The sequence below is a fragment of the Schistocerca nitens genome, chromosome 6 (genome assembly GCF_023898315.1).
Source record: "Schistocerca nitens isolate TAMUIC-IGC-003100 chromosome 6, iqSchNite1.1, whole genome shotgun sequence".
NCBI classification, from domain to species: domain Eukaryota; kingdom Metazoa; phylum Arthropoda; class Insecta; order Orthoptera; family Acrididae; genus Schistocerca; species Schistocerca nitens.
The window spans coordinates 206,774,298-206,786,934 of record NC_064619.1 but is presented as its reverse complement, the minus strand read 5'-3'; positions in this window follow the sequence as shown (position 1 = coordinate 206,786,934).

The window sequence follows — 12,637 nt, the reverse complement described above, 5'->3', positions numbered from 1 at the left end:
TAAAATTTGAAGAAATACTTGTTTGTCGGGAGGACTGACTCAGCATATAGGAGAGACAAAACAACCTTCGGTGAAATTAAAACCAAGGGTGGTAACATTAAAAGTACAACGCGAATTCCAATGTTGAATGCAGAGGATACATGGAAAGAGTGCACTGAAGGCCTCTGTGAGGTGTTAGATTTGTCTGCTGTGATAGGAGAAGAAACAGGTGTCGATTTGGAGAAGACAGGGGATCCAGTATTAGAATCAGAGTTTAAGAGAGGTTTGGAGGACTTAAAATCAAACAACGCAGAAGGGATGGATAACATTCCGTCAGAATTTCTAAAATCATTGGGGCAAGTGGCAACAAAACGACTATTCACATTGTTGTGTAGGGTGTATGAGCGTCTGTCTTTTGGAAAATATCATCCACGCAATTACGAAGATTGAAAGAACTGACAAGTGCGAGAATCATCGCAAAAGCTGCTTAACAGCTCAAAAATACAAGTTGCTAACAACGCTAATATACAGAAGAATGGAAGAGAAAATTGAGGAAGTGCTAAATGTCCTTCATAAAAGATAAAGGCGCCCGAGAGGCCATTCTGACGTGGTTGATAATGGAAGAACGACTAAATAAAAATCAAGACACTTCATCGGATTTGTTGACCTGGGAAAGGCTTTCGACAATGTAATATGGTGCAAGATGTAAGAAATTCTGAGAAAAATAGAGGTAAGCTACAGGGAGAGACGGGTAATACACAATATGTACAAGAGCCAAGAGGGAATAATAGGAGTGGCCGAACAAGAGCGAAGTGCTCGGATTAAAAAGGGTGTAAGGCAGTTAGGTAGTCGTCGCACCCTACTGTTCAATCTGTAAATCGAAGGAGCAAAGATGGGAATAAAAGAGAGAGTCAGGAGTGGAATTAAAATTCAATGTGAAAGAATATCAATGATACGATTCGCTGATGACATTGCTTTCCTGAGTGAAAGTGAAGAAGAATTTCGTGTACTGTTGAATGGATTGAACAGTCTAATGTGTACAGAATATGAACTGAGAGTGAATCGAAGCACACTAGCACTGCCAAAAAGGCATTCCTTGCCAAGAGAAGTCATCTATTATCAAACATATGTCTTAATTTGAGGAGGAAATTTCTGCGAAAGTAAGTTATGAGCATAGCATTGAATGGATGTGAAACATGGACTGTTGAAAAACCAAAATAGAAGAGAATCGAAACATTTTAGATGTGGTGCTACAGACGAATGCTGAAAATTAGCTGGACTGATAAGATAAGGAATGAGCAGGTTCTACGCAGAATCGGAGAGGAAAGGAATATGTGGAAAACACTGATAAGGAGAAGGGATGGGACGAGAGGTCACCTGTTAAGGGATCACTGATTGATTTTCATGGTACTAGAGGGAGCTGTAGACGGCAAAAACTGTAGAAGACAGAGCAAATAATTGAAGAGGTAGCAAGTGGCAAGTGCTACTCTAAGGTAGCCATGAAGAGGCTGACACAGGCCGCATCAAACCAGTTAGAAGAATGATGACTAAAAAAAAAAAAAAATCGAACACCAACTCCAGTGTCATCTGCAACTTTCATTAACCTTCCCTGTATTGACCGACCAAGTGCAAGAGGCATGGCACTACATCTCACAAAGTAACATCTGGCATTTGTACGATACAATGCGTGCACTTTTGCTTGCTTGCATTCAACAGTCTGGAGGCTATACTGGTTATTAATGTACCAACATTTAACATTTGCAATGCTTTATCTCGCGCTTACGCGAATCTGTCGTCTTGCAATGTTAATCACTTAAGTGTATTACCTAGAAAAATGTATTCATTAAATTTCAGTAGTCTTCAGTAATTGTTTTTTGGTTCTGCGATTTTTCCTGATTAGTGTGTAAAATCTCTTCGTCTATGTGAATGATATTTATCTGGTCCCCTGGCACTTCCACATCACGTCCGCGCTCCTTACCTTTCAGATGTGAAGAGAAATTGGAGGAACTGTCGAATAGAGCGAACACTGTAATGACTACAGAACATGGGTGGACAGTAATCCGAAGACAGATGAATATGACGAGAAGTAAGAGAAATAAGAATAGCAAGAAGTCTAACATCCGAATTGGTGTTCACGAAGTATGCGAAAGCAATGAATTCTAGTATCTTGAAAGCATTGTAACTCTTGGCGGACGAAGCTAGGAGGTCACAAACAGCAAACTAGTACAGGTAAAGAGGCCATTCCTGGCAAAAAATTCTAATAGTATGAAACTCAGTCCTTAACATGAGAAAGTATTTTCTGAGAATGTACGGCCGGCCGAAGTGGCCGTGCGGTTAAAGGCGCTGCAGTCTGGAACCGCAAGACCGCTACGGTCGCAGGTTCGAATCCTGCCTCGGGCATGGATGTTTGTGATGTCCTTAGGTTAGTTAGGTTTAAGTAGTTCTAAGTTCTAGGGGACTAATGACCTCAGCAGTTGAGTCCCATAGTGCTCAGAGCCATTTGAACCAATTTGAGAATGTACGTATGGAGTACAACATCGTATGGTAGCGAAACATGCACTGTTGGAAAAATCGGAAAACAACAGAATCATAACGTTTGTGATGTGGTGCTGCAGACGAATGTTGAGAATTAACTGCACTGATGAGGTTATAAGGAGGTTCTCAGCAAATCTGGCGAAGAACGGAACATGTGTAAAACAATGATAAGAAGAAAAAATGGGATGATAGTACAAGTGTCAAGACACCGGGGAACAACTTCCATGGTGCTATAGAGAGCTGCACAGGGTAAACACTGCAGGGAAAGAAGACTGGAATAAATTCGGAAAAATAATTAAGGACGTAGTACTACTCTGAGATGGAAAGGTTGGCACAAGAGAGGAATCTGTAGCGAGGCTCACTAAACTATTCAGAAGACTGATGACTTAAAAAAAAAAGTCGTGCTGATATCTGCTCTACACAGAGTGGCTTCCGAATCAAAACATATTTCATGCCGCTGGTTCATATGTTCTACCTCACTCGTCACTCCTGGATTTATTGTTGTTGGAAAATATGTTAGCTGAACAACTAATGAATGTCTCTTTGATTACATGGAATGTACTTCCAACTTCATCTAGTCCATTCACATTCCTCGAAACGGGTGAGATAAGACCTGAGATGCATTCCCACTAATCGGCGGTTTACTTGCATAGTACCATTATCAAGCCTTCAGTGTATCTAAGCTTAATATTTCTTTATGGGGCTGGCTGAAAACAATGTACACCAAGAAGGTAGAAATGCGAGTTGAACTGCTTCATGAGCACTGATGCATTAAGGCAAGCAACGTAACACGCTCTGCCTAGGGTATGAAAGTGGTATGACACTCATCACCGATTTCCATAATGTGTAATTAGAATCGTATAAAATAAACAGTGAAATTGTCATGAACTGCTGAAAAGGTATTATGAACTATTGTAAGTTCGTGTGAACCTTTGGAATTTTAATCTAAACAACGGAAAAAATGTGATTGGTAATATACATAATACAGAGAATGAAATAAGTACCAAAACGGGCCTATTTATGAAAATAATAAATATTTACTGCTGTTTATGTCAGTTTACAAATTACAGTAAATGTCCCAATATCTGAAATGATACTTATGGCCATCTTCTGGAATAATATTTCCTTACAGGACAAATGGCTCTGAGCACTATGGGACTTAACATCCTTACAGGACACTTTGTATAAAAACTAACAATGAGCTGGACCTTAAATACGAAATGAAGAATGAAATTCACATTGCAAAAAGTTGAATTATTTTATAGAATTGAAAAAGAGCAGTACGCTTAAAAGTTTATTAACCCTTTATCATGGTTTCGACACAAATAAATGTGTCTTCTTCAGAAGGGACTAGCCATACTAAATGTCAGCTGGATCCTGTGTCATCTGCGTTTTTTTAAAAGTTTTATGACAAAGCTGTACTACATGTCAGATTGTGGCAAGGGAACTTGTGTTTTATTTTAAAAATTTTACGACAAAGCCGTACTTCTGGGCTACTACTTTCACTTATGCATTTGAACAGTTGTTAGGTGTGGTTGGCATGCACATTGGACTGGAGAAGAGCCTTTCTCTCCAACATCCGTTTTCGTCAGTATGTGATTTTTCGAATCTATTTCCCTTCTGAAGGAGACAAATTTCTACTGTGGGAACCATAGTAAACGGTTAGTAAACATTTGATTCTGCAACTGGTTGGCCGTTATTTTCCAATCCTATCAAGTTTCTACGACCACATTGCTGAAGTGCAGCCCTGATTAAAATTCTAAAATAGATTCATTTTTACAGTTTATGTAATGGGTTCGATCACTTTGAGTCCTTTGATTGTTCTTATAATGACGACATGAAAAGCTGCAGTACTAAGAGAAGCTAAAGAGGGTAGTTATTCCAGTCACAATTGCAAGACAATATCTTGAACATAACTGTACGCCCTGAAGCTAGTAAAACTAAATTATGTTATCATTCAACAGTGACAGCATGCGTTAATCAGTTTAAATAATTACCAACTGCTACTTCAATCTCTCTAACACTACTTGAAAAATAGCTGGCGAATACTGCGCAAGTCTACAATGTAACAGCACTACATTTAATTACTATATGAGATGTTTTGTCACGATGTATGTGTACTTTATCACACCAAGACTGGTCAATTACTATTTGGCTAAGTACTTGTTGTATTTTAACTTTGTTTTACATGGACTTGTTTTCATTCTTGGCTGTTCTACTCCTGAGGCAATAACTTTACTATGCAGTTACGATTGTGACCTTCAACTACGCAGTTAGCGGAAGTATAATAGCTTCTGGTTTTGTGCCTTTTCGCTTGCCTTGGAGTGCAACGCGGAAGTTACCAGCAGTCTGTAGCTTCTAGCCAGTATTACAGTGAAGTTGAAGAATAATGTGCACAATATAAAGTTAACTTTGGGCAGTAAAGTGCTGCAGCAGGTGGAATGTAAGTGCCACTTATGTTCATTTTACAGTCGCAAGTCGCCTCATTCAAATAATAGCCTCAGCTGCGAGGCAAAATCTGTGTTGTTACTGCTCGTGCCGCAAGTTCATCAAGCATTGTGATTAAGGAGGCGTGAAGATAATGTGAAATATTAGCGGCACTCTGCTCACAAGACTGCATTTTCGCTTAAAGGCTAGAGCACTGTTGTTTCTTTTACTTATAAAAATATAACGGCCTTCCCCGGACATGGGTGTGTGTGTTGTCCTTAGCGTAAGTTAGTTTAAGTTAGATTAAGTAGTGTACAAGCCTAGGGACCGATGACCTCAGCAGTTTGGTCCCATGGGAACTTACCACCAAAGGAGACCGTCATGTTACTTAAAGTGTCGTGATTCTTTCTAGAGCAATATAGTGGCCGATATGTAGTAACTTGTGTTAACATCACCCGAATGCCAATCATTCTGTTTTTTCTACGTCATTTTGCGAAGACAGTTTATTAACCAAAGAAATTTCTGCAGTAATACTAAAATGCAGTTGTAAGTAATTACTTCTCAAACAAAAGGGTTACTTGATGCTTCAAAGGGTCGCTTAACCAATTCCACGTTCTGAGGTCAAGCTGGCTCTTTCATTCTTCTCAATCATTACAACATCTTCGTTGGAACCTAATCGTTTCCCATTTCTTTTCACTGACAGTGGTTTCCAAGTCTGGTAAACTAGGTGGGTGTTACAACTTATTTAAAATCTCTCGCTTAACCAATCCCACAAGTAGTCACATTTATCTTTGAATAATTGACAAAGTTTGGATGCTAACGTTATCGAGCAATATCTGGTTTGTGTGGTTCAAGCACAACACTAAAATCTCAATATTTTAAGGAAAGCTTCAGTAATGATTTCAAGCTTAGTTCAAAAACAATTTTCAGTTTTTCTTGATACATTACACAGCTCTACAAAATAAAATTTTTTTTTCGTTGCCAGGGAAGTTTGAACGAAAATGGGATATTGTTATGATACTCATTCCGAGTATATTTGTACTTTTTCCAAATTGGCTCTGGTTTTTGAGATATAGGTTATTTGTGGAAATGAGAGTTTCATGTGGATAATATCGACTGCAGGGTCCATATATGGTGTAATGTATTTGCTATCTGTTTTTTAATTAGTGTTATTGTACTATCTTTATTAAACAATTGTGCTCAGGGAGTGCATCTGTGTGGTTGAGGATTACATCATGCAAACATCACACTGTCAGCATGTGTTCAGTCCTGTTGTGCGGTGCGTGTGTTGAAGATATTGAGGGTTGTGCAGATTTGAATTCGGCGGTACTCGACATTCATTTGTTGGCCGAGGTAATCCCCGCAACAGCCGATAGGTAGCGTTCAGTGTAAACAAGAAAAATGGCGATGGTCGAAAGTCACACACATGTGCAGTGCAGCTTCAAGGAGATAGAACCTTTTCATCGTGACGTAGCAAGTAAGAGGTGAGTATTCATTTCACACAAAACAATTAATGATGTTTGTTGGATGTGATTGACATGCAAATACAAGAAAGTTCTGCATAATATGTAGTATTTGTGCAATTTTGTTTTAGGAAAACATGAGTTCTTCACGCCGTCTTTGCGTGAACCATCCAGATGAGTTCTGCTACATTTGTGGTGAATACGTTCTTCAAAAGAACAGGAAGAATATCACTCCTTTTGTGAAGGAAGCGTATCTGGCATATTTCGGAATTAAACTTGGAGATCAAGACAAGGCATGGGCACCCCATAAAGTTTGTAAATGCTGTGTGGAGTGCTTACGGCAGTGGACAAAACGAAAAAGGAAAAGCTTAAACTTCGGAGTGCCTATGGTATGGCGAGAGCAGAAGAACCATACAGATGATTGCTATTTTTGCATTGTTAATTTGAAAGGTTTTAATAGGTTCAAAAAACGAAAGTGGGAATATCCCGATTTGGAGTCAGCAAGAAGACCGGTGGTGCACAGCAACGATGTTCCTGTACCAACCTTCACAACATTACCCACGCTAACATCATCAGATGACGATGTGCACGGCGAGGAATGTACAAGTAGTGGTTCGGAATACGAAGGACGTGAGACACAATCCCAGCAGTTCGACCAGAAGGAGCTCAGTGACTTGATACGAGAACTCAATCTTTCAAAGCAAGCATCAGAACTCTTAGCATCCAGGCTTAAGGAAAAGAACTGTCTTCATCCAAGTGTTAAAATAACAGCTTACCGGACGAGAGAAGAAAACCTTCTTCCATACTTCAACCAAGAAGAGGTTATAGTGTATTGCAGCAATATACCTGGACTTTTACTTGAATTGGGGAATATAGACCAGAGGACTGGCGTCTCTTCATAGACAGTTCCACTAGAAGTTTAAAATGTGTTCTCCTACACAATGGCAATCGTTACGCATCTATTCCAATTGCCCACTCAACAAAACATTGTGAAGCATATGCTAACATCAAGATGGTTCTGCAGAAAATTCAGTATATGCAGCACCAGTGGTTGATTTGTGTTGATTTGAAAATGGTGAACTTCTTGCTTGGACAACAAAGTGGATACACAAAGCACCCATGTTTTTCCTGCATGTGGGATAGTAGGGCAAAGCACGAACATTGGAAGCAGTAAACATGGCCTCCAAGGGAACATATGGCTGTTGGTGAAGCAAACATCATTAATGAACCTATGGTTAGTAGGGACAAGATTGTTCCTCCACCATTACATATTAAGTTAGGACTAATGAAGCAATTCACCAAAGCTTTAGACAGAAATGGTAATTGCTTCACATACATCTGCAATACGTTCCCTGGACTCAGTAGTGAAAAACTTAAGGCAGGAATATTTGATGGTCCTCAAATTCGCAGGCTCATCAACGATACCAATTTTACAAGTGTCATGACTGTCACTGAAGCATCGGCCTGGAACAGTTTTATCGCTGTTGTAAAATGTTTTTTGGGCAATCATAAAGCTCCCAATTACGAGGAACAGGTCAAAAACATGCTCACTAACTTTCAAAACTTAGGAGCTAACATGAGCATAAAATTGCACTTCCTTCACAGCCACTTGGATCGATTTCCTCGTAATCTAGGTGATTTCAGTGAGGAACAAGGAGAGCGGTTCCATCACGATATGAAAGGAATAGAGGAAAGATATAAAGGAAGATGGGACAGGCATATGATGGCAGATTATTGCTGGAATCTGCAACGTGACTGTTCTGAAGAGACCTATAAAAGGAAAGCGTGCAGGAAGCGGTTCGTCATGGACGGAAAATGATATACTTATAGAGAAACTTTTCAATTATGTTTTATACGTGGACAAATGCCTATCAGGTTTTCATATAAGCTATTTATAAAGATTATTTTCTTTTTTCATTGTAGTTTGTAGCGCTCGAGTTCAGTATTAGCAATTTTTTCTAATTTTTTGAATAAATCATGCATTATCTCAAAAACTAGAGCCAAACTGCATAAATGGTTGCTATATTCGTCCTCAGCACCACTAACCCATTCTAAAGCCACTCAAATATCCTTGGCAAGAAAATGAGTGTTGACCAGTGTTATTATTCATTTTCATTAGGAAAATACGCAGGGTAGACTGCTTCGTGTCCCCATGGTAAATACAGACACTGTTGGTTAGTGGATAATAAGATATCTAAACTATAGCTAAAGTAAGAAGTGATGTATGCGTGTAAAGTGATTTTTTATAACGACCACGGTATAGCACATTAAACGCTTCAAATAATAATGATAGCCTCAGCGAAAGTGGGGAAGATATCAGAACACAGTTAACGTTTCTCAAAAATTAGTATCAGTGAAGTAAATAAACTCTCAGATCAGTACAGTTGAATAAAAACTAATTCTTATAAGTGTTTAAGTATGGCTTCACCATGCCTTTCGAGTCCACAGCTTCCGCGATCGCAACATGTGAAGGAAAAAGAAGACAAAAGAATAAAAAAGTACCTATTGCACGTTTAACTGGATAAATAAAGCCAATTGTTACATTTGGCACATACAGAAAAGGACAGTGTTAGATATCTGAGTGACCTGTGACGAACATTTGTCAGTGAATGCTACAGAGTCAGGAAAGTTAACTCTTGGAATAATAATACAGCAGGATCATTACATGTCTTCTGAAGAACCTGGCTAAAAAACAAGTGAAAATGAGTGTGGACTACAAGGCAGTAAAAACTTCTGTTACCATCATAACGTAAATGTCTACAAAGGAGATTTGGCTGTGAAAAAAACTAAGAGATTTTAAATAAGTTGTAACACCCACCTAGTTTACCAGACTTGGAAATCACTGTCAGTGTAAAGAAATGGGAAACGATTTTGATCCAACGAAGATGTTGTAATGATTGAGAAGAATGAAACAGCGAGCTTCACCTCAGAACGTGATTGAGAAACATGAGACAACTGGTGCAAAGAGATGGGAGACTCCTTGGTTCTGTAATATAGAGTCTGGAAGCAGAGTTGTAGAATGTCACCACCACGGGACATCAGAGCAACACTGTCTGATGGATGGTTTTTGTGTGTCTGTTCTTTAGACAGGAGGTTTTGGAGACCACAGCCATTCATTATTCTAATAATATGAAACACATCAAGTAGTTGGGCAAGGGCATCCTCAATACATTTTGTTAGTGCCGGTGGCCTACATTCAGGGGCAAGTAAACACTCAGGGGAGACCTATTGTTCTCTTTTAATTGACAGGTCCTTAACCTATTGTTCTACTAAGAAGATTATGACCCCTGGGGATAATCGTTCCTTTATATTGACAGGTCCTTAACCTATTGTTCAACCACCATTCCCCCTCCTTCTCCTCCTCCTAACCCCTCACCAACTCTCCTCCCTCCCCCCTCGCTCATACAGGTACACTTTCAGGCCTGAGTTATTCGAATAGCCCTATCTCACTCTATTAATTTGACTGAGTACTTAATTAAATTGATCAATCAATTAACCCCATCCTTCTGGTAAACCCCCAACCCCTTTTCTCCCCCATCAGGAAATTGGCAGCTCTGTGCTCGAGATGAAGGATCTCAGAAAAGGAAAATCTGAAGACAATCATTAATGACTGAAACTGGTCATCAATGAAGGACTCTATATTGTGATCAAAGACTGGAATAAAAGAAAACATTTAAAATTAAATTGGATAGTACAGGGTATATTGCTTATTTATAAAAAATTCATTTTGTAGGGGTTGGGTATCTATCTCATCATTCTCTGCTGTTTGGGGAGATGCTGGTCTTGTAAAATACATCGAAAAGAAGTGATTAAATCGATCGTTTATTTATCCCGATCGCATAAGGAAACACGTAATTACACTACTAAAATTGAAGCATGTGCGGTGCAGTGGACCCACGCCACCCACGCAAACTGCCTGGAGTCGGGGTGCACTGGCGGCCCCCCGTAAAGCGTCGATGTATCTGTCAGCAGCTGTGCCATGTGCCTGTCCAAGAGCGTCCACATGGGTCCAGGGACTGACAGATCAGACATAACACTAATCCCTGAACCAAATCACCCAACAAATTCCTGTTGAAACATGTGCTCTTTCTCTGTTTCTGCTCCTCCTTCTCCTCCTGCAGCGTGCCACTGCTGTGCTTGCACGCGCTGACAGTCATGGTCGGACCTAAACACAAACAAAGCAGCATTTACCCTCTAAGTCGCTGCATAATACTGATGTACTTGGAAACCCCTTCCAAGGCAAATGGCTGATTGAGAATCATTCCAGAAATGCTGCTGAAGTCAATAAATAATTAATTCCCAGTCATGTGATCGTGATGTAGGGGATATAAAGCGAGCACAGTAGCTCACCACTCCCAGTCGCAGTCAGTCACTGGAAAAAGAAGAACCATGAAGAGTGGCCAGCAGTCGAAGTGTAGTCTCTCCATCGCAGAAGCGTAAAAGTAAATACTCATTGCATGTCATTGCTACTGTTGCTGCATGTAGCAAATCAATTTCTTTTTCTACTTTATATCATTGTCTGTGGGTTCTTATTGTTCCTTCTTCTGCTTCGTTTGGCGGCCTTTGGGGTGTCTGGACCAGTAGTAGCCACCATCGCTTCGTTAGGACTTGTAGCAAACTCTGGCTTGTCAGGATCAGCAGCGGTAGCAGCACCATAGGATCCTGTAGCGCACCTAACCAGCATGCTGGAGAAGGACAACAAGCTGCTATTATCTGTCCCGCTCTTTGATTTAGACATCCAGCAAGTCCCCAACCCTCAGAAGAACTGTGCTGGGGGCCCTACTCCACACGGTCCGGGTCAGTATTAGTCTCCGATGTATACACCATCCCAGAACATTCCAGTGTTAATGCAAGGACATAGTGTTGATGTAGTGCATGAGAAGCTGCCGATTCCTCCAAGTGATCTACTGCTTTTCAATTCAGCTTATAATTTAACAGCTAATGGTTCAAAGCACTTAAATACTGATAAACAAGCATCAGAGGACAGTGACTGGCATGTTGTGTTAGACATTGCAAATGTATCGTGAAGTGTTAAAGTGCAGTTTATGGAAGTGGAATGGGATGAACTGTGATGTGCAGAACATTACGTCAACCAGCAGATGACCTCTGAGTATTCTCCATCTCCGTATATTTACTGTGCAGATCTGACGCTTTCTATAACATCATTCTACAATGGCGTGACACTAGTAGTGAGATCAGATGATCGATTCATTTATCTGCGACACTCCATCATTACAAACTTGTTTGGTCTACAGTTGTTGCTGTCCCTCATGCTGGAAAGACTGAACCACGGGCTACCGTGTATTGAAACTGTGTGAAAGACATTGTGAAGTATCTCCATATGCATAATGTGTGGAGATGATACAGAACAGTGCATCAATATTATGTCAAAAGGAAACTAAAGGAACACCAATCACTTTGAGTTACTGAATTTACTACATACAAGAAACAGTTAATCGGAAAATACTGAATAAAATGAATCAGTTGTTTTTGTTGTTGTTGATTTAAAGCAGCGTGTGTGTCATCACTAATGTGTAAATAAAATAGATATAATCGCAAAGCTTTTTTGTTTTTCTTAACTACCCTATTACTATGTAATGTAACATGTAGTCACTGTAGCTCACTCGGCAAGATGACTGCGCTATAGTAACTACATATATAATTATTATTATTATTATTATTATTATTATTATTATTATTATTATTACAAGTGTTCATTTTTTCTATAAAAGTTCGTTGCACACCAAAACCTGACGTAGTCGGTATCATGGCCGGGTGAGTGAAGCATAACGACTTTGTTTTATTGGTGATTGGTCCTCTGAAGATGCGAAAGAAGACCTGAAGAAGAAGATCGGAATTCTCCTTCCTGATAATATACCTGCAATCACTGTAGTTCCATCCAGTTGTAACATGACTAGTGTCCTCATGACACTGCTAACATACAGATGGAGTCCGATTTTAACATGTTTCAAAAACACTGTTTCAGTCTAGCTAGTACAGGAGATATTTCACGGTGTGAAAGGCGTTACATACACAACGTTCAGTGAAAGTGGTGATATCCCCAAAGCGGAAAAATGAAGCCATGCACTGTGTTTCTATTTGACGATGTTGCTGTGGGCAACCAAGACCAAATTCGAAAATGTTTCTGTGACGATAGTCATATGGGTGCTGATGTATTTCATCTAAGTCAAACATGTCCCAGAATCCCGAAACAGATGGTTAGGGATAATGTA